The 24153-nt window shown below is 42.5% G+C and overlaps 1 protein-coding gene across 1 annotated transcript in view; it reads left to right on the top strand.

Annotated features, from left to right (window-relative positions):
* The first annotated feature begins 5577 nt into the window (after positions 1-5577).
* Positions 5578-24153, top strand: part of LOC117484581 (lysophosphatidic acid receptor 2-like) — a 35888-nt gene continuing 17312 nt past the window's right edge. Inside the window, exon 1 of the mRNA XM_034132999.1 lies at positions 5578-5859. The gene's annotated coding sequence lies outside the window, so the exon portion shown is untranslated. The remainder of the gene's footprint in view (positions 5860-24153) is intronic.

Here is a 24153-nt window from a genome sequence, read left to right on the forward strand (position 1 = left end):
CTTTGGAACGTCGTGTTTTTTTGTCTCTGAGCCACACGGGGGCGCTGTGGGGAAACAAGTGCACTCATTCTAAATATGATGATACTTTTACACACACACACACGCACACACACACACACACACACACACACACACTCTCTCTCTCTCACACACACACACACACACTCTCACACACAGGCCCAATCCACCCTACCCTACACACTGCCCCTCCGTTCGCGCGGAGGGTCCGACACATTAAGGTCTGTTCCAAACTAAATTATTGCCCTCTGCTTAAAAATAATAAAATCACAGCCCATTCATTTCTCCTTTCTTTCATGCTGTGCAAAGAAAAACAACCTCTGAATCCAGATATCTCACCATGACTCGCGCATACATGCACGTGCACGGTTGTGGTATGACCATATGGACACAAGATGTGTGCAAATGTATTTAGTTTCCTATCCATGTGAACATGATTTAAGTGGGGGGGGACCTAACCTCCTCGGTGCTCCCCCCGGGTAGATGTTTTTAAATGTTGAAGTTGAAAGCATCAATCTGGTGCACTTTGAGAGCAACATCAGGAGATCTATGGATACATCTCTCAACATCCATATGAAACTGAACCCTAAGCAGATTTTCTTTTTCTTTATGGATGTTTTACAAATCACTCTCCTTTCAAACTGTATTCTTGTTTATTAATAACAACTTTTTTTTACTGTCATATAGTATTTTATACCTGTTTACTTTATTCTCTTGTTCTTTTATAACTAATGATCATATACAGATGTGCCTTTACCTCACTGGTTGTAGAAGCTTCTTATATCCGTTAGCATAGCTAGCTAACCAGATGCTAATAACAGCAAAGTGATTGACTGTCTGATCAGTATGACAGATGAGCAGATCTCCTCTGGGCTTTCAGCTAAAGACACAGCCACGCAGAAACTGCGGCATGTGTACGGCTCCTTATGGGTACTGCAATGTTTGAAGTGCCGGAGCGGCGTTCTGGAGCTCTCCGTCAGAACTGCACCCCTATCAGACAGGACATATACCACGTGATGACACTTTAGGCTCGTGTTGTGTTCAAGGACCCTGACTTTAGCCAGGAAAAACAGGCACTCGCTTTTTAAATTATTTTGCGGTCTAGATTTCTTTAATTTTTTTTGCGTGTGTTTATAAATGACCTCGAGGGCCGTACCGGAGGTTCCTCACCCCTGGTCTAAGAGATGCTGATTTGAAACAGTTACATACAGTTACGGCATTTCCTGTTTCTGCCGGAGGGAGGGGAGTTTGTCCCAAAGCTTGCTGCTGTGTTTACTCCCTCCATCTGACAGGAGGGAGCCTCGTTGAGCTGCGAGTGAGAATACAGACGGAGTTCACTCCATCACGGAGGGGAGTGTGTAGGGGTAGGTGTAGGGCATGGTTTGGGATTGGGCCACACACACACACACACATACACACACACACACACCACCACCATATGATGAATTGGAAATGGGGGACCCTGATGTAAACAAGACGAAAGTCTTTCTCTGGTCTGCATCCCCTTAACAATTGTATGTTTTGAGCTGTACTGTACTGTACCCAATATACAAGCTGTTAATAAACTTTTCAATCAATCAACCACCCTGTAAAAGCCAGTAAGGGGAATCAGCAACTCACACACTTTTTCCCCAGAATGTTGACTTTTTGAAGCATTTTCATAATCTATTAATTGGTTTATTAATCACTTTTAACTTCTTAATTATTGACTAATTTTCTCTACATATGAACTACGTACAGAATGAAAGAAGGAAAACGACATCCGAGAGCAGCGTAGATTATGTTTGGGGAAAAGCAAGGAGAACAAAGTAGAGAATAAATGAAAATAAAGGACTTTGTTACTCCAGAGAAACAACTCTGTTACAAGAAAAGTGTAAACAGTCAGAAGGAGGTTTCAAACAGGAAGTAGGAAAAGGAAACGTCGTGAGGATCCTGAGACAAGTGATTTATTTTGTGTGTGTGTGTGTGTGTGTGTGTGTGTGTGTGTGTGTGTGTGTTGGTTGTTGTGTGTGTGTGTGTGTGTGTGGTGTGTGTGTGTGTGTGTGTGTGGTGTGTGTGTGTGTGTGTTGTGTGTGTGTGTGTGTGTGTGTGTGTGTGTGTGTGTGTGTGTGTGTGTGTGTGTGTTCAGGGTTTATAAAGTCACTGTAAATGTTTTCGGACAAATAACACATGGAGATGTTTACTGTCATCTGGCATCCATTTATACACACACGCACACACACACACGACACCGCCCTATTAAACCCAGTAACGGGAATACTTACACAATCAGCAAACTCACACACTCTTGGATTCTCTGGCGTGTTTTCTGTGTCCCTGGTTTTCAGATGAAATGTCTTATTCATTGTTTTGTAAATAGTTTTATATAAATATTATAGCAGGTTAATATGTATACTATTTGTACAGAAGACATTCCTGGAAGTGAAGCTGACAACTTCAGATACACTGAGTCATCTTGATGTTATCTAACTTCCGGATGTCGGCTTTTTTCTTGTTTTTATTTTTAAAAAACGTAGTAATGTTTAGAGGACGTTTAATAACATCGCTTTACTTTAAATAGAGTTCCCTATTCTTCTGATGTTTCAGGGTGTATATCAGTATGTAGTGTCTCTACTTTAAAGAGGCCTCTCCTGCTGATGTTCAGGTGGTATATCAGTATGTAGTGTCTCTACTTTAAAGAGTCCTCTCCTGCTGATGTTCAGGTGTATATCAGTATGTAGTTGTCTCTACTTTTAAAGAGTCCTCTCCTGCTGATGTTCAGGTGTATATCAGTATGTAGTGTCTCTACTTTAAAGAGTCCTCTCCTGCTGATGTTCAGGTGTATATCAGTATGTAGTGTCTCTACTTTAAAGAGTCCTCTCCTGTGATGTTCAGGTGTATATCAGTATGTAGTGTCTCTACTTTAAAGAGTCCTCTCCTGCTGATGTTCAGGTGTATATCAGTATGTAGTGTCTCTACTTTAAAGAGTCCTCTCCTGCTGATGTTCAGTGTATATCAGTATGTAGTGTCTCTACTTTAAAGAGTCCTCTCCTGCTGATGTTCAGGTGTATATCAGTATGTAGTGTCTCTACTTTAAAGAGGTCCTCTCCTGCTGATGTTCAGGTGTATATCAGTATGTAGTGTCTCTACTTTAAAGAGTCCTCCCTGCTGATGTTCAGCTGTATATCAGTATGTAGTGTCTCTACTTTAAAGAGTCCTCTCCTGCTGATGTTTCAGGTGTATATCAGTATGTAGTGTCTCTACTTTAAAGAGTCCTCTCCTGCTGATGTTCAGGTGTATATCAGTATGTAGTGTCTCTACTTTAAAGAGTCCTCTCCTGCTGATGTTCAGGTGTATATCAGTATGTAGTGTCTCTACTTTAAAGAGTCCTCTCCTGCTGATAGTGATATAACAGATATTTTTAAAGGTCATATGACCTATTTTTTTTGTTTCGGCTCTGTTTTCGCTTCCTGTTCATTGAAGACACTTAACTTCCTGTTTGTAAATCTCACTTCCTGCCCCCCCCCCCCCCCCCCCCCCCCACTCACACACATGTACTCTCTCATTTCTATATGTTTGAACATTATGTCCTGCAAAGGTGCTGCTAATTATGAAAATTGTGCTAAATTGTAAAAAGTTAAAGTAAAAACAAAACACGCTTATTTTATATTATTTGATTTGATATACATTTATTTTTATTTTGTTTTTGTTTTATTTTATATCATTTCTTTATTTGTATTTTTATTATTTGTATGTTATATTGCTCCATACATATTTGTAGGTGTCTGTGTTCATTAATAATTTATAAGGTGATATATTGTAACATTTAAAAATGAGGGACACACCCCCTGTCCAGGCGCGCGGGAAGGGGGGTGCTGAGGGCGCTGCAGCACCCCCCTGTCATCCCTCTGTTTTTAGATAAGAATAAATATATATATAGAGATTTCAAAGGTCTTTTATTTTGAAACTCTACATCAGAATGTCCTGATGTTTTCTGAGTGACTAGTTGGGGTGTCCTGCTATCACACTGAAGTGAAATAAGTATTTGATGATTGACAGTATTGTATTTATTCTTATCTAAAAACAGAAGGCCCATATGAGATTTCAAAAGTATTTTATTTTTAAACTCCTTAAGTTTTACATTCACTCAGTTATAATGTGGTAGTGATACGTAGTTTGTTTTAAATTATTATTGATCACATTATATAGTACATATTTCTTAATTTAATCTCCAGTATGAATATGTTTGGTATATTTGTTATTGACCGAGTAAGCGCTTTTATTTTGAAGGCAGTTTTTCCAGGCCTCTACCGTAATGCATAGGATATTCGCGCACCGCAATATAACGTGCAGGCTGGCTTGACTGCGTTTTCCCAAGTGGAGGCTGGCTTGACTGCAGTGGAATTAGCAATGCCTTGATAGCCTACTTCAATGAATGTAAATTACACATTGTTGGTAAAATAATATTTTAATATATTTTACTATTTATTTAATAGTGTGTGTGTGTTCTCGTGCTTTTGTGCGTGCTCTATAGCAGTGGCTCTCAACTGGTGGGTTGCGACACCCATTTCGAGTGGGTCGCAGATGTGTGAGTGAAGAAAAAAAAGTGTTCATCTTCTCAATAAAACATCTTTGCTGATGTTTTTTCGAGTCTTCTGGCCAATCAGAATCAAGATGGTTGCCGGAAGTCCCCACGGAGAATAACTTTGCGGTAGAACTATTCTTTATACATCCATGGGTACAACTTCAGATAGAAATGAACACATAATGAAATATGACCCCCGGCTTGATGACTGACAGGTCACAGAACAATGGGAGCTATCTACCCTTACCCACAAAGTAATTCACACAGACTATCTCCTCTTTGCTCTTCTCTCTGTGAGGAGCAGCAAGCTGTCAGAACAAAGTGACAAACAAACAATGGCATCAAATATTATTAATATGTTGGGTAGTAATAGATGTATTTATTTTATTCTCAGAGTGTACCAGAATGCGTAGTTTATATGTTAGTATTTCTAAAAATCCCCCCAGACCCCCTGCTGGGGTTGGGTTTTCAGCATGTGGGCCTTTTTATAAATACAGTTCAGCTTTGATTCCATCATCTCATTAAACCTTTAAAGCATTCTTTAGTTCTGTGAAGGGATATAAGGGATATATGCACTGTACTTCACTTTAATTAATAGTGTATGCTGAAAAGCGTATATTACAGCACAATGTTTTGTTGAATAGATTTGAGTGGTTCAAAGTTTCGGGTCCCGAGGCCTGACCAGTTGATAACCACTGCTCTATAGTGCCCGTAATAGCGTGCACTGGAGTCCATTGTTATTCACTGTGTGTGTGTGGTTTTGTGTATGTCAACGTCACCCCCCCCCCCCCCCCCCCCCTTGCGTAATTAGCACATCGGACAGCACCGCAGCAAAATACCTTCCCGCGCCTCTGCCCCTCGTCCTCAAGCTCCTCCCAGCTGCTCTCTGATTGGCTGTTGCTCCTGCGTATGTGTGTGTGTGTGTGTGCGTGTACGTGTGTGTATGTGCGTGCGTGTGCGTGTGTACGTGTACGTGTGTGTGTGTGCGTGTGTGTGTGTGCGTCTGCAGCTCTTTGTGCAGCAGCGCACCGCGCCCTGAACGCCTCACTGCAGATCCCTCCGCCAGGTGAGCCGGATCGCGCTGCGCAGGTGAAGCTTTGTGAGTATCGGAATTAAAGAAAGGAAAGAGTCATGGAGCCTCGACACTAAAAACCAGAACCAGAAACAGAAGAGACCAGAACCAGAACCCCGTTTCACTGAATCCACCTCCCGCTGCGTTCAGGGACTGCGTTTGAACTCGACGACCGGATTTACCTGATCTGCGACCCGAACACCAGGTGAGTTCAGGGTTCCTGTGGATCTCAGTTTCTGTGGAAAAGCCTGTCTCTAGTGTCCAACATGTAGCAGAGACACTTCTGTCTCCATTTACTTCAACTTCTCTGTGTTCTCTTTGCAGAAAGAGAGAGAACAACTCTACCAGTTTATATCTGCCGTTTACAAATACACATTTATATTGTATATTTCCGCTCCTCATGTTCAGTATCAGGGAGAAACTACAGCACATGTATACAGTAGAAGTACTCGGATCTTATACTTAAGTAAAAGTAGAAGTACTCGGATCTTATACTTGAGTGAAAGTAGAAGTACTCAGATCTTGTACTTGAGTAAAAGTAGAAGTACTCAGATCTTATACTTGAGTAAAAGTAGAAGTACTCAGATCTTGTACATGAGTAAAAGTAGAAGTACTCAGATCTTGTACTTGAGTAAAAGTAGAAGTACTCAGATCTTGTACTTGAGTAAAAGTAGTAGTACTCTGATCTTGTACTTGAGTAAAAGTAGAAGTACTCTGATCTTGTACTTGAGTAAAAGTAGAAGTACTCAGATATTGTATTTGAGTAAAAGTAGAAGTATTCAGGTCTTGTACTTGAGTAAAAGTAGAAGTACTCAGGTCTTGTACTTGTGTAAAAGTAGAAGTACTCAGATCTTGTACTTGAGTGAAAGTAGAAGTACTCAGATCTTGTACTTGAGTTAAAGTAGAAGTACTCAGATCTTGTACTTGAGTAAAAGTAGAAGTACTCTGATCTTGTACTTGAGTGAAAGTAGAAGTACTCAGATCTTGTACTTGAGTAAAAGTAGAAGTACTCAGATCTTGTACTTGAGTAAAAGTAGAAGTACTCAGATCTTGTACTTGAGTAAAAGTAGAAGTACTCAGATCTTGTACTTGAGTAAAAGTAGAAGTACTCAGGTCTTGTACTTGAGTGAAAGTAGAAGTACTCAGATATTGTATTTGAGTAAAAGTAGAAGTACTCAGATCTTGTTCTTGAGTAAAAGTCGAAGTACTCAGATCTTGTACTTGAGTAAAAGTAGAAGTACTCAGATCTTGTACTTGAGTAAAAGTAGAAGTACCAGAGTGTAGGAATACTCTGTTACAGTAAAAGTACTGCATTCAAAATGTTCCTCAAGTGAAAGTAGAAAAGTATTCTCATCAAAATATAGTGAAAGTACAGTAAAAGTAGTCATTGTGCAGATTGGTCCATTTCAGAATAATATATATGATATGTTTTATAATGATTGATCATGAAAGTGTTCTCAAAGCTGGTAAAGGTGCAGCTAGTTTGAATGACTTTGTATACTGCAGGGTAGCTTGTGGATTTACTCCAGGTGGAACTAAAGTCTGATTTAACACTTGGTTATATTTCACATCATTCATCCACATCTGTGAAGTAACTAAAGGTATTAAATACATGTAGTGGAGGAAAAGTACACCATTATTTCTGCCATTTAAGATGCGTTCAAGGACAACAGAAAGTGCAATAAATGTTAGTTTAACAAAGGGAAATGGTTTCTGTCTCACTGGAATCACACAGTGATTTAAACCAGTGGATTTATTTTAACTACCAGTTCATTTACTTTGACAACAAGTCAGATAGTGGGTTGAGATTTTGTGTTAAAGTCTCCAAATACACAGCATATTTTTTCCATTTCAGATAACGCATGTGATATTGCAGTTTTAATTAACATGTTGAGTATAACTAGAAGTACAAATTGTTCACAAAATAACATCAAAACCGCTCAACTAACTTAACTGGATTTAGATAATGCCAAAAACAATATGTCCCTTATGTATTTTATAAGTTTCACTTTTCTACAAATACAGTCATTTTTCTTCCATTTTAGATCGAACATGTCATATTTCTGCCTCCTGATGAGTGTAACTACAGCTCATTTAAATTCAGATACCTTTCTCTACGAGTCATAATGACGTATTCCTCACATTCAGGGAGCAGAATATCCTTTACAAACACCAGAACAAATACTATTGTTTGTTGAAATCGTACGAAACACTCTCTATCTGACCATGATGTGGAGACGTGAACTAGGGCTGTGCAATTAATCGTATTTTAATCGCAATTACGATTTTGGCCTGCCACAATTACGAAAACAACATAATCGAATAAAACAATTATTTAGCTTTGCTAGGTTGTGACTGTGCAATATTTGATCTAATTTATTTTGGTCTCATTTATTTGTATTTATATATGATTTGTGGAAGTGCGCTCCAAAATATTTGTTGATCTTGTTTATTGGTATTTATTATTTTTATATTATTTATTTAAAGTTTTTCAGTTGAATTATACGTTCAGGGAAATCAACAGTTATAAGATACTGTTCAAATTATTATTTGTATTTGTTTTAAAGTTCAATAAATGGATGTTTTCAAAGTCAATGAATAATCGTATTTAATAATCGTGATATCAATGATTGACCAAAATAATCGTGATTATGATTTTTGCCATAATTGCACAGCCCTAACGTGAACCCACTACCTGCTGCTAGATGGAGCTTATTCCTGTTTTTCCTGACGGCCCCATAGTTTACAGCGCTGTAATAAACGGAGTCAGTGAAGGTTACACGGTGTTGACTCACCTCTGGGAGGTTCTGCAAGGCCGCGCTCAGGGTCTGAATAACAGCTGGAACACACAAGTCCTTCATCACAATCTGCTTCATTAGATGAGCTGGTTTCGCTCCAACAGATCCCAAAATGGATTCATTCACTAAAAACTATAACCTGACATCACATATCCCTTCTGCCTGAAACTGAAGCTGTAAGAAATGCTTTTGGTTGTACCAGACGCCTCTTATTGTGAACATCTCTGCTATCTGTGCTTGGACACTTTTGGCGCATTTCCACTACACGGTCGGCCTCGGCCACACTCGGTACGGCTCGGTACGGCTTGGCCGCGTTGGGCCTTAACAGGGCCGACTCACTTCATGCTGCGCTTCCATTACAGTTTAGGAACTGGGGTAGTTACTATAGTAACGCAGTGTAGGCGGAGCCGTGACGTCATCTTCAATGAGAACTCCAGAAAACACAACACAGCCGTTAGCTGTTAGCACTCAGAGCTCACAGCTCCTTATATATGTTCAGAAACTCGACAAAAGTGAAACAAGTACACACCACAGACTGCCTGTGTCATGGTGAATACAGTCGCTGCCTTATTTATGTCTGTATAGGCCGTTGTTGTGAGTGTGGACGGTCGGGGCATATACTGCGTTAGCTTAGCCAATCTCCATCTAGAAAAACACGAATTTTAAAAGGTTTTTCGCCTGCCGTCTGTCTGCAGACTTGACAAAGCATTAATTCATGGTTTTTACTAACCGGTATCAGTATGTTGTTACTTCGGCATCATTTTGAAACGTGTATTACAATTAAATCACGGTCAAATATGTCCATCTTGTTGTAGTTCTAGCCCTCTTGCCAGCGCTCCTCTCTCTAGTTTAGCATACTCAGCCCGACTCAGCCCTGTTTGTTGGCCCCGATAGAACCACAATTTTCTAGGGCCAGAAAAGAGGGGAAAAAGTGGCCCCGCGCCGTGCCGCGCCGGAACGAGGCCTAGTGGAAGCACAACCAAAAAAGGGGACGGCACGACACGGCACGCTTAAAGCGAGCTACGCGCTGCAATGGAAATGCGCCATTTGAGGCTCCCCTCTTGCACATGTTGTTTAAAGCATTTGTATTCATAGGCCTCTCTGCAGCAGCCTTGACATGTAAGCAGAGCAGGGAACGGCTTTGCATTTTGGGAACATATAAACTAGGGCTGTGCAATTAATCGTATTTTAATCGCAATTACGATTTTGGCCTGCCACAATTACGAAAACAACATAATCGAAAAAAACAATTATTTTGCTTTGCTAGGTTGTGACAGTGCAACATATTTGATCTAATTTATTTTGGTCTCATTTGTATTTATCATATTTATATATGTTTAGTAGCTTGTGGAAGTGCGCTCCAAAATATTTGTTGATCTTGTTTATTGGTATTTATTATTTTGATATTATTTATTTAAATGTAAATAAAAATGTATAATTTAATTTATTTATTTTTGTATTGGTTTTTCAGTTGAATTATACGTTCAGGGTAATCAACAGTTAAAAAGAAACTGTTCAAATTATTATTTGTTTTAAAGTTCAATAAATGAATGTTTTCAAAGTCAATGAAGAATCGTATTTAATAATCGTGATATCAATTATTGACCCAAATAATCGTGATTATGATTTTTGCCATAATCGCACAGCCCTAATATAAACATTAGTTGAGCTATAAATGACATTTGGGATCCACAGCTCACCTGAGGGACCTCACCTGAGGGACCTCACCTTTTTCCAGAGTTAAAGTAGTTTGCATTTAATTTGTTTAGCCGCGTAGAGAAGACCGTGTTGTTGAGAAGCTGACGAAGCCCTCACTGCCTCCAGTATTAGTGCAATGCATGTTTTTAAACGTATAACTTCAAGGATTTAGCATTTATTTTTTAATTTAAACAATATGTTTATACATTTTTCATTCTTTGAAACAAGATAGTTACAAGACACGACATACCTTACACTAACTTACAAAAAAAAGTCAAGACAGGACATCCAAAAGAGTTGGGCAGTAGCAGCATTATCCTAACACGTGTCCACAGTCACAGCAGTTCAAGAAGACCTTTTCCTTTCAAGCAGATCTCTAAGGATTCAGCATTTCTAAGTTGAGAGGGTCTTCGCTCTCTAGCAGCTGGGTCTGCTTGACACGTGACTTGATGTTAACTCTTGAGTCAATGAGGCGCTCGGACAGTATTTACGTAGAGAAAGCGCTCTGAAACTCTATCTCGTCTGAAAGGCGTCACAGGAAATGTGGAGCTGAAAAACAAACGTCACAGATTACAGATAACATCAGAGACACCGAGATTTAAATAAGAAACCTTGAAACACAGCTCTTTAAAGATTCAGCCCTCAGGGTTTCTCAAGTCAAAGGCAACTTGATTGTCAATCTTTCTGTGTGTACAGACAGAGAGATCGAAATACCCATTCTGTAAGTTTAATGTGAGGTTAATTCAAGTTGTGCCTTTATCCACGTGGTTCCCATGCATCCATCAGAGCTCAGGGCGGATTACAGTTCTCTGTCAGCACAGTCTTCAGAGATGGTGTGATTTGTATAAAAGCAGACGCTGACGTGATGCACTGCTGTGCTTTCCCCATTAGTGGCTACACTTGTACGATAGTGGCCGTGCTGTGGGACTTCTGTACTTATATTTTATGTTAAGAGTACCTACGTTTTCCCCAATGTAAATGTATTAAAATACACTCTTGAATACCGGAGAGTGCTCTTATAACGGCCAAGAGGTTGGACGTTCCCACACTCAACGTAGCATTCAAGTGGCGCTGGTGTACCAGTAAAAGTTAAACCTGTATAGGGCTGTGCAATTAATCGTACTTTAATCCCAATTACGATTTTGGCCTGCCACAATTACGAAAACAACATAATCGAAAAAAACAATTATTTTGTTTTGCTTGGTTGTGACAGTGCAACATATTTGATCTAATTTATTTTGGTCTCATTTATTTGTATTTATCATATTTATATATGTTTAGTAGCTTGTTGAAGTGCGCTCCAAAATATTTGTTGATCTTGTTTATTGGTATTTATTATTTTGATATTATTTATTTAAATGTATCATTTATTTTTGTATTGGTTTTTCAGTTGAATTATACGTTCAGGGAAATCAACAGTTAAAAAGATACTGTTCAAATTATTATTTGTGTTTTAAAGTTCAATAAATGGATGTTTTCAAAGTCAATGAATAATCGTATTTAATAATCGTGATATCAATTATTGACCAAAATAATCGTAATTATGATTTTTGCCATAATCGCACAGCCCTAAACCTGTATACCTTTTTTTCCCCAACTATACATGTATGATTGGGTTATTGAACTGTGTGTAATGAGTTGCCACCCTAAGCAATAATGTAGCTAGCTAGCTACCGGAGCTATTGGGCACTTCCTGCAGCCGTGTGAGATTTGAGGCAACGCTATGCAGTCCAAATTCACAAACTGCACAGCTGTATAACACGGGGACGAATCAGAACTGAGCCACAGCTCTCGTGATCTCTAAATGTCACATGGCTCGAAGGAAGTTTAACTTTGGCTAAGTGTTAGCAAGTGTTGAGACGGTGTCAGCAGAAGAGTTGAAATGCTACAACCCACGTAGCTTGTTTGCTATTTATTAAATTAAAGCTGAACAACTGTCGCTATTCAGAGTGAGTCGTCTCATAACTGTTAGTGTTTGTCAGTATATCTGAAATGACTAGGTTAGCTACGTTAGCTACAGCAGATCTGCAGTGACATCAGAAGGAGTCATGTGATCACATTGTTGTTGGAAACTTACCTGAAATGTTTTATGGTCTTATTTTAACAGAGACAGTTGTTCAGCTTTATGATCCTGAACGTCCCAGCTGTGTGCGTCACTCTTTAGTGTCCCCATGTCTCCCAGCTGTGTGCGTCACTCTTTAGTGTCCCCTGGTCTCCCAGCTGTGTGCGTCACTCTTTAGTGTCCCCTGGTCTCCCAGCTGTGTGCGTCACTCTTTAGTGTCCCCTGGTCTCCCAGCTGTGTGCGTCACTCTTTAGTGTCCCCTGGTCTCCCAGCTGTGTGCGTCACTCTTTAGTGTCCCCTGGTCTCCCAGCTGTGTGCGTCACTCTTTAGTGTCCCCTGGTCCCCCAGCTGTGTGCGTCACTCTTTAGTGTCCCCTGGTCTCCCAGCTGTGTGCGTCACTCTTTAGTGTCCCCTGGTCTCCCAGCTGTGTGCGTCACTCTTTAGTGTCCCCTGGTCTCCCAGCTGTGTGCATCACTCTTTAGTGTCCCCTGGTCTCCAGCTGTGTGCGTCACTCTTTAGTGTCCCCTGGTCTCCCAGCTGTGTGCGTCACTCTTTAGTGTCCCCTGGTCTCCCAGCTGTGTGCGTCACTCTTTAGTGTCCCCTGTTCTCCCAGCTGTGTGCGTCACTCTTTAGTGTCCCCTGGTCTCCAGCTGTGTGCGTCACTCTTTAGTGTCCCCTGCTCATGTCTCCTCAAGCTGCTGGAGAGGTTTCTTCATGTGGAACATCTGGGTTTTTATATCTGCATCCTCTCTCTTCATGAGATGCTGCTTTCACCTGGAGGTAAAGGTCACAAACAAACAACACTTCCTCTTCAGATGTGATAAAACCTTTCCTGTGTAAAGTTGAGGAGGAGAGGCGGGTGTGGCGGCTGTAATGACCGGTTTCCATTCAAACTGCTGTTTACTGAGTCACACACACACACACACACACACACAGCTGGAGGACACACACACACAGCTGGAGGGACACACACACACAGCTGGAGGGACACACACACAGCTGGAGGGGACACACACACACACACACACAGCTGGAGGGGACACACACACACACACACACACACAGCTGGAGGGGACACACACACACAGCTGGAGGGGACACACACACACACACACACAGCTGGAGGGGACACACACACACACACACACACAGCTGGAGGGGACACACACACACACACACACAGCTGGAGGGGACACACACACACACACACACAGCTGGAGGGACACACACACAGCTGGAGGGGACACACACACACAGCTGGAGGGACACACACACACAGCTGGAGGGGACACACACACACAGCTGGAGGGGACACACACACACACAGCTGGAGGGGACACACACACACAGCTGGAGGGGACACACACACACACACACACAGCTGGAGGGACACACACACACAGCTGGAGGACACACACACACACAGCTGGAGGGGACACACACACACACAGCTGGAGGGGACACACACACACACAGCTGGAGGGGACACACACACACACAGCTGGAGGGACACACACACACACAGCTGGAGGGGACACACACACATAGCTGGAGGACACACACACACACAGCTGGAGGGGACACACACACACACACAGCTGGAGGGGACACACACACACACAGCTGGAGGGGACACACACACACACACACACACACTCGTGCAAATACAGAAAACGCCGCCGTGCACTCTGAGCCGCTTTCTGTTGAGTCCAGAGAGAACGAGAGAGAAGCAGCAAATGTACAGATGAAGGCTAAGACCTGCATGTGGAAACATTCTTTAGCACATGAACTGTGAAGGATCCATGAACTGTGAAGGACACATGAACTGTGAAGGACACATGAACTGTGAAGGACACATGAACTGTGAAGGACACATGAACTGTGAAGGACACATGAACTGTGAAGGACACATGAACTGTGAAGGACCCATGAACTGTGAAGGACACATGAACTGTGAAGGACCCATGAACTGTGAAGGATCCATGAACTGTGAAGGACACATGAACTGTGAAGGACCCATGAACTGTGAAGGACCCATGAACTGTGAAGGATCCATGAACTGTGAAGGACACATGAACTGTGAAGGATCCATGAACTGTGAAGGACACATGAACTGTGAAGGATCCATGAACTGTGAAGGACACATGAACTGTGAAGGACACATGAACTGTGAAGGACACATGAACTGTGAAGGACCCATGAACTGTGAAGGACACATGAACTATGAAGGACACAGTAACTATGAAGGACACAGTAACTATGAAGGATCCATGAACTGTGAAGGACACATGAACTGTGAAGGACACATGAACTGTGAAGGATCCATGAACTGTGAAGGACACAGTAACTGTGAAGGACACAGTAACTGTGAAGGACACATGAACTGTGAAGGACACATGAACTGTGAAGGACACAGTAACTATGAAGGATCCATGAACTGTGAACATATGATTTAAAACATAGAAAGCAACAAATATCCAGATTTCTGGGACTTTTTCTGACGTTTGCTTTAAAGATTCTCTGAATATCTGACTCCAAAATGAACTCTTGCAGCTTTCACACCAGAGCTTTTCCCTTTCTAGCTCCTAGAGCTTTTCTGGTTCAGCTCCGGTTTCCCTTTTCAGCTCCCGCTCTGTTCACACCGCCCAGCTGCCGCTGCTGCGTCATGACGTCACAGTTTACGTCGCTGATCTTCTCCCCAACGGCGCTCACAACAACAACAACAACAACGGGGGACTGCGTCGGGTCGATGATCGTGTTGCTTGTAATCATACGAAGCCAGATTAAATTAAATAACGACTTCTCCAACCTTATACTTTTCTCCAGAGTGCCGTGGTTCATTGTTTATTAATGTGTTTCATTTAGCGACCGCTGCAGTGCTGGCTGCTCTTCCACGGGAGTGTATTCTCCCGTTAGCTCCGGGTTAGCTCACACGGCTCTAAAGTATTCACTGTCTGACTGTCACACAAGCAGCTGATACATATCCCCAGTTCCCCTTAAGTGAATGTGTGTCAGTCTGAATTGACGCTGTTTGGCATCACAACGCTGTTATGAAAGTTTCTCTGGTATAACATGGGTGATGTTAGCATAGCAACCGAAGCTAAACTGACTACTTGCTAAGCCGTTTTCTACAGGCACTTTTTACCGGCGTGTTTTTCATTATGATTCTACTTGTGATAGTCGGACATGACAACCTGTGCAGCCCATGTATTGATTCCATCCGATAGCTGCTATAATAACAAACGTCTGCCTGCTCTCCACAATGATCAATAACAGCGAACGGATGGTCAAAGTAAGGTTTCCTGCACGCCTCGACGTAAGAGAGACGTGAGCGACGCCGCGTCATAGCTCCGAAGCTCTTGCCTCTGGACCGAATATTCTTTGGGGCTGGAAGTGAACCGCATTCCAGAGCTAAGAGGCGGCGCCGCTGCGTGTGAACAGGAACAACCGGTGCTTTTCAGGCTCCAGCTCCGAGATGTGAAAGAGGCATCAGAGACTCTGAACAAAGCTAGAGCTGAATGTTAGCCTGCTGAGATGGTCTTTACACACAGCTTTAAATCCATCACTGTTAACAACAACAACAACAACAACGCAGTCCATGAATGACCTCACATTACAGCGTTCATATTATATAAAAAAGTAGGCACACGTTATCAATAATACAAATGCAATAAAGTAACAAACGACTTTGATAATGGTTTAGCTTCTTTAGGCTCTGCTTCCTGTTTGCCTCTGACTGGCTCTCTGTCTGAAGTGTGTGCTAAGATCACATCATCAGCTGCTTTACATAAACCCTCACACACGAGAGAGTGATCAGTTCTCTCACACACTAGAGAGTGATCAGTTCTCTCACACACTAGAGAGTGATCAGTTCTCTCACACACTAGAGAGTGATCAGTTCTCTCACACACTAGAGAGTGATCAGTTCTCTCACACACTAGAGAGTGATCAGTTCTCTCATACACTAGAGAGTGATCAGTTCTCTCATACACTAGAGAGTGATCAGTTCTCTCATACACGAGAGAGTGATCAGTTCTCTCACACACTAGAGAGTGATCAGTTCTCTCACACACTAGAGAGTGATCAGTTCTCTCACACACTAGAGTGATCAGTTCTCTCACACACTAGAGTGATCAGTTCTCTCACACACTAGAGAGTGATCAGTTCTCTCACACACTAGAGTGATCAGTTCTCTCACACACTAGAGAGTGATCAGTCTATCTCTCATACACTAGAGAGTGATCAGTTCTCTCATACACTAGAGTGATCAGTTCTCTCACACACTAGAGAGTGATCAGTCTATCTCTCACACACTAGAGAGTGATCAGTCTATCTCTCACACACTAGAGAGTGATCAGTTCTCTCATACACTAGAGAGTGATCAGTCTATCTCTCATACACTAGAGAGTGATCAGTTCTCTCACACACTAGAGAGTGATCAGTCTATCTCTCACACACTAGAGAGTGATCAGTTCTCTCACACACTAGAGAGTGATCGGTCTATCTCTCACACACTAGAGAGTGATCAGTTCTCTCATACACTAGAGAGTGATCAGTCTATCTCTCACACACTAGAGTGATCAGTTCTCTCATACACGAGAGAGTGATCAGTTCTCTCACACTAGAGAGTGATCAGTCTATCTCTCATACACTAGAGAGTGATCAGTCTATCTCTCATACACTAGAGAGTGATCAGTTCTCTCACACACTAGAGAGTGATCAGTTCTCTCACACACGAGAGTGATCAGTTCTCTCACACACGAGAGTGATCAGTTCTCTCACACACTAGAGAGTGATCAGTTCTCTCACACACTAGAGAGTGATCAGTTCTCTCACACACTAGAGTGATCAGTTCTCTCACACACTAGAGTGATCAGTTCTCTCACACACTAGAGAGTGATCAGTTCTCTCACACACTAGAGAGTGATCAGTTCTCTCACACACTAGAGAGTGATCAGTTCTCTCACACACTAGAGAGTGATCAGTCTATCTCTCATACACTAGAGAGTGATCAGTTCTCTCATACACTAGAGTGATCAGTCTATCTCTCATACACTAGAGAGTGATCAGTTCTCTCACACACTAGAGAGTGATCAGTCTATCTCTCATACACTAGAGAGTGATCAGTTCTCTCACACACTAGAGAGTGATCAGTCTATCTCTCACACACTAGAGAGTGATCAGTCTATCTCTCACACACTAGAGAGTGATCAGTCTATCTCTCACACACTAGAGAGTGATCAGTTCTCTCATACACTAGAGAGTGATCAGTCTATCTCTCATACACTAGAGAGTGATCAGTTCTCTCACACACTAGAGAGTGATCAGTCTATCTCTCACACACTAGAGAGTGATCAGTTCTCTCACACACTAGAGAGTGATCGGTCTATCTCTCATACACTAGAGAGTGATCAGTTCTCTCACACACTAGAGAGTGATCAGTCTATCTCTCATACACTAGAGAGTGATCAGTTCTCTCACACACTAGAGAGTGATCGGTCTATCTCTCATACACTAGAGAGTGATCAGTTCTCTCACACACTAGAGAGTGATCAGTCTATCTCTCACACACTAGAGAGTGATCGGTCTATCTCTCACACACTAGAGAGTGATCAGTTCTCTCATACACTAGAGAGTGATCGGTCTATCTCTCACACACTAGAGAGTGATCAGTTCTCTCATACACTAGAGAGTGATCAGTTCTCTCACACACTAGAGAGTGATCGGTCTATCTCTCACACACTAGAGAGTGATCAGTTCTCTCATACACTAGAGAGTGATCAGTTCTCTCATACACTAGAGAGTGATCAGTTCTCTCACACACTAGAGAGTGATCAGTCTATCTCTCACACACTAGAGAGTGATCGGTCTATCTCTCACACACTAGAGAGTGATCAGTTCTCTCATACACTAGAGAGTGATCGGTCTATCTCTCACACACTAGAGAGTGATCAGTTCTCTCATACACTAGAGAGTGATCAGTTCTCTCATACACTAGAGAGTGATCAGTTCTCTCACACACTAGAGAGTGATCGGTCTATCTCTCACACACTAGAGAGTGATCAGTTCTCTCATACACTAGAGAGTGATCGGTCTATCTCTCACACACTAGAGAGTGATCGGTCTATCTCTCACACACTAGAGAGTGATCAGTTCTCTCATACACTAGAGAGTGATCAGTTCTCTCACACACTAGAGAGTGATCGGTCTATCTCTCACACACTAGAGAGTGATCAGTTCTCTCATACACTAGAGAGTGATCAGTCTATCTCTCACACACTAGAGAGTGATCAGTTCTCTCACACACTAGAGAGTGATCAGTCTATCTCTCACACACTAGAGAGTGATCAGTCTATCTCTCACACACTAGAGAGTGATCAGTCTATCTCTCACACACTAGAGAGTGATCAGTCTATCTCTCACACACTAGAGAGTGATCAGTCTATCTCTCACACACTAGAGAGTGATCGGTCTATCTCTCACACACTAGAGAGTGATCAGTTCTCTCACACACTAGAGAGTGATCGGTCCATCTCTCACACACTAGAGAGTGATCGGTCTATCTCTCACACACTAGAGAGTGATCGGTCTATCTCTCACACACTAGAGAGTGATCGGTCCATCTCTCACACACTAGAGAGTGATCGGTCTATCTCTCACACACTAGAGAGTGATCGGTCTATCTCTCACACACTAGAGAGTGATCGGTCCATCTCTCACACACTAGAGAGTGATCAGTCCATCTCTCACACACTAGAGAGTGATCAGTCCATCTCTCACACACTAGAGAGTGATCAGTCTATCTCTCACACACTAGAGAGTGATCAGTCCATCTCACACACTAGAGAGTGATCAGTCTATCTCTCACACACTAGAGAGTGATCAGTCCATCTCTCACACACTAGAGAGTGATCAGTCTATCTCTCACACACTAGAGAGTGATCAGTCTATCTCTCATACACGAGAGAGTGATCAGTTCTCTCATACACTAGAGAGTGATCAGTTCTCTCACACACTAGAGAGTGATCGGTCTATCTCTCTCACACTAGAGAGTGATCGGTCTATCTCTCACACACTAGAGAGTGATCAGTCTATCTCTCACACACTAGAGAGTGATCGGTCTATCTCTCACACACTAGAGAGTGATCAGTCCATCTCTCACACACTAGAGAGTGATCAGTCTATCTCTCACACACTAGAGAGTGATCAGTTCTCTCATACACTAGAGAGTGATCAGTCTATCTCTCACACACTAGAGAGTGATCAGTTCTCTCACACACTAGAGAGTGATCAGTCTATCTCTCACACACTAGAGAGTGATCAGTTCTCTCATACACTAGAGAGTGATCAGTCTATCTCTCACACACTAGAGAGTGATCAGTTCTCTCACACACTAGAGAGTGATCAGTCTATCTCTCACACACTAGAGAGTGATCGGTCTATCTCTCACACACTAGAGAGTGATCGGTCTATCTCTCACACACTAGAGAGTGATCAGTCTATCTCTCACACACTAGAGAGTGATCAGTCTATCTCTCACACACTAGAGAGTGATCAGTCTATCTCTCACACACTAGAGAGTGATCAGTCTATCTCTCACACACTAGAGAGTGATCAGTCTATCTCTCACACACTAGAGAGTGATCGGTCTATCTCTCACACACTAGAGAGTGATCAGTTCTCTCACACACTAGAGAGTGATCAGTTCTCTCACACACTAGAGAGTGATCGGTCTATCTCACACACTAGAGAGTGATCGGTCCATCTCTCACACACTAGAGAGTGATCGGTCTATCTCTCACACACTAGAGAGTGATCGGTCTATCTCTCACACACTAGAGAGTGATCGGTCTATCTCTCACACACTAGAGTGATCGGTCTATCTCTCACACACTAGAGAGTGATCGGTCCATCTCTCACACACTAGAGAGTGATCGGTCTATCTCTCACACACTAGAGAGTGATCGGTCTATCTCTCACACACTAGAGAGTGATCGGTCCATCTCTCACACACTAGAGAGTGATCAGTCTATCTCTCACACACTAGAGAGTGATCAGTCCATCTCTCACACACTAGAGAGTGATCAGTCTATCTCTCACACACTAGAGAGTGATCAGTCCATCTCACACACTAGAGAGTGATCAGTCTATCTCTCACACACTAGAGAGTGATCAGTCCATCTCTCACACACTAGAGAGTGATCAGTCTATCTCTCACACACTAGAGAGTGATCAGTCTATCTCTCACACACTAGAGAGTGATCGGTCTATCTCTCACACACTAGAGAGTGATCGGTCTATCTCTCACACACTAGAGAGTGATCAGTCCATCTCTCACACACTAGAGAGTGATCAGTCTATATCTCACACACTAGAGAGTGATCAGTCTATCTCTCATACACGAGAGAGTGATCAGTCTATCTCTCACACACTAGAGAGTGATCAGTCTATCTCTCATACACGAGAGAGTGATCAGTTCTCTCATACACTAGAGAGTGATCAGTTCTCTCACACACTAGAGAGTGATCGGTCTATCTCTCACACACTATAGAGTGATCAGTCTATCTCTCACACACTAGAGAGTGATCGGTCTATCTCTCACACACTAGAGAGTGATCGGTCTATCTCTCACACACTAGAGAGTGATCAGTTCTCTCACACACTAGAGAGTGATCAGTCCATCTCTCACACACTAGAGTGATCAGTCTATCTCTCACACACTAGAGAGTGATCAGTTCTCTCACACACTAGAGAGTGATCGGTCTATCTCTCACACACTAGAGAGTGATCGGTCTATCTCTCACACACTAGAGAGTGATCAGTCTATCTCTCACACACTAGAGAGTGATCAGTCTATCTCTCACACACTAGAGAGTGATCAGTCTATCTCTCATACACGAGAGAGTGATCAGTTCTCTCATACACTAGAGAGTGATCAGTTCTCTCACACACTAGAGAGTGATCGGTCTATCTCTCACACACTAGAGAGTGATCAGTCTATCTCTCACACACTAGAGAGTGATCGGTCTATCTCTCACACACTAGAGAGTGATCAGTTCTCTCACACACTAGAGAGTGATCAGTCCATCTCTCACACACTAGAGAGTGATCAGTCTATCTCTCACACACTAGAGAGTGATCAGTTCTCTCACACACTAGAGAGTGATCGGTCTATCTCTCACACACTAGAGAGTGATCGGTCTATCTCTCACACACTAGAGAGTGATCGGTCTATCTCTCACACACTAGAGAGTTATCGGTCTATCTCTCACACACTAGAGAGTGATCGGTCTATCTCTCACACACTAGAGAGTGATCGGTCTATCTCTCACACACTAGAGAGTGATCGGTCTATCTCTCACACACTAGAGAGTGATCGGTCTATCTCTCACACACTAGAGAGTGATCAGTTCTCTCACACACTAGAGAGTGATCGGTCTATCTCTCACACACTAGAGAGTGATCAGTTCTCTCACACACTAGAGAGTGATCGGTCTATCTCTCACACACTAGAGAGTGATCGGTCTGTCTCTTTCTGCAAGAAAAGTCTATTTTAAAGCTTTGTTTTACTCGTCTTTTAGCTCGGTTTGTTTCTCCTCCAGCGCTAAATGCTAACCAGCTAGCCTCTGTGCTGCAGGTCAGGCTCAGGTGTGTTTACCTGCAAACAGCTGTGTGTGTGTGTGTGTGTGGATCTGTTGTTACAACACACACCAAGGACGAGCTGTTGTTGCTGCAAACACTCAGAGTATTTGTCAAAGCTCACAGAGCGAGTGTGCGTACTCCATGCGTCCTTCAAACTGATAAAGACTTCTTTAATCTGCTGAAAGAGGAACAGTTTGGACACAGCTGCTTATTTGGTGAACTTTGTACAGATTTATATTCACCTGCTTTGATATAAGCATGCTATTGTTCCCATAACATGGTGGGGAACCCGTGAGTATGCCCATAACATGGAAAAATACAGGAGTAGTCGCGTAAGACAGACAGACTTTTATTATTCAGTCCTTCATCCGTAACCCTTTATTCATGCTGCTGGACATTTTGGTACATTTTCAAGATGTTTCGTTTGTTTTTCTCAAAAGGATGTTTACTAAAAACTTTCACAACAACCAATAACCCACATCAATGTGTCATAAATCCCAATTTAATGGGAAGCAAATGTCGGGTAAAGTGATTCCATTTGGTTCCTTATTCTTAAGCACATTGTCTGAGCTTATGGGATGATATCTACACTGGTTGTTTTGCCCATGAATACAACCAGTGAACATTCTCTAAAGCATCTGAACGCAAACTTTTCATTGATTAAAAAGTGGTATAAATGTTATTTAAATCAGAAGCTGCATTTTTTGAACACAGCTCTTATTGATAATGGCTTTGCACTCGTATAACCCTGTTGCTAAGATGATATATGTTTGGATCTATTCTTTTTATGGATCCCCAGAGCCTGTGAACAGACCTTTGTGAAATCACTGATGAATATAGAACAAGGAGCCGATCAGTCCCGAAACATCCGATTAGTGAAGGAAGGAAATCAGTTTGAGGAGAGGAAAGGTCACTTGGAAAACAATAAGAGTGTGTGTGTGTGTGTGTGTGTGTGTGTGTGTGTGTGTGTGTGTGTGTGGTGTGTGTGTGTGTGTGTGTGTGTGTGTGTGTGTGTGTGTGTGTGTGTGTGTGTGTGTGTGTGTGTGTGTGTGTGTGTGTGGTGTGTGGTGTGTGTGTGGTGTGTGTGTGTGTGTGTGTGTGTGGTGTGTGTGTGTGTGTGTGTGTGGTGTGTGTGTGTGTGTGTGTGTGTGTGTGTGTGTGTGTGTGTGTGTGTGTGTGTGTGTGTGTGTGTGTGTGTGTGTGTGTGTGTGTGTGTGTGTGTGTGTGTGTGTGTGTGTGTGTGTGTGTGTGTGTGTGTGTGTGTGTGTGTGTGTGTGTTGTAGTTCAGCTCAGTGTTGATTGACGGCTCGTGCCTCGACGGAGGCCTTTGAGGGAAATGGGAGAAAATGTTCTCACTTCCTCTCTAAACACACACATACTCACACGCCTACACACACACGCATATACATACACACACGCCTACACATACACACACGCCTACACACACGCATATACATACACGCCTCCAGTCAAACTCTTTTCCTGCAGTTGTCTCCTTTGTGTTGTTCTCGAGTCTCTCACATTTTTCTGTTTTTGATTTGGCATCTCTCTGCACACACACACACACACACAGAGGGTGTGTGTGTGTGTGTGTGCGCAGAGATTGAGTTACATAGCTGATTGTGTAATTGTGAGGTGTGTCTCTGTCTCCATTGTTGTGTGTGTGTGTGTGTCCTTAAATGCTGAGTTCAGGTTTACCGTAAATATGAGGATTTTATCTTGTGTGGACCTTGAGCTGTTTCATTCATGATGTTCCTGATGCTAACATGCTACTGATGCTAACATGCTGCTGATGCTAACATGCTACTGATGCTAACATGCTGCTGATGCTAACATGCTGCTGATGCTAACATGCTACTGATGCTAACATGCTACTGATGCTAACATGCTGCTGATGCTAACATGCTGCTGATGCTAACATGCTGCTGATGCTAACATGCTGCTGATGCTAACATGCTGCTGATGCTAACATGCTGCTGATGCTAACATGCTACTGATGCTAATCTAGATATTCTGGTTCTTCAATCTCCTGAATGTCAGCTCCATGAGGAACATTTCTGCATTAATATATGCAGTGTTCGAATGACCCATTTGCTTTCGGGGAGCCCTATTTGTTTTTGTCAGGGCCCTCGTGTGGAGCTGTCAAACTCCACCCTAACGCCGCTTACAGCCGACCCACTAAAAGTTGTTCCGTTCCCGTTGTCATTTTTAGACTCCTTCGCTTCTTTGCTTGTGAATCCAAAAGCTTTTCAAGAACTTTTATTTACAGAAACTCAACATTTCTAGTCTGTGTGACACA

Source organism: Trematomus bernacchii, unplaced genomic scaffold, assembly GCF_902827165.1.
Source record: "Trematomus bernacchii unplaced genomic scaffold, fTreBer1.1, whole genome shotgun sequence".
NCBI classification, from domain to species: domain Eukaryota; kingdom Metazoa; phylum Chordata; class Actinopteri; order Perciformes; family Nototheniidae; genus Trematomus; species Trematomus bernacchii.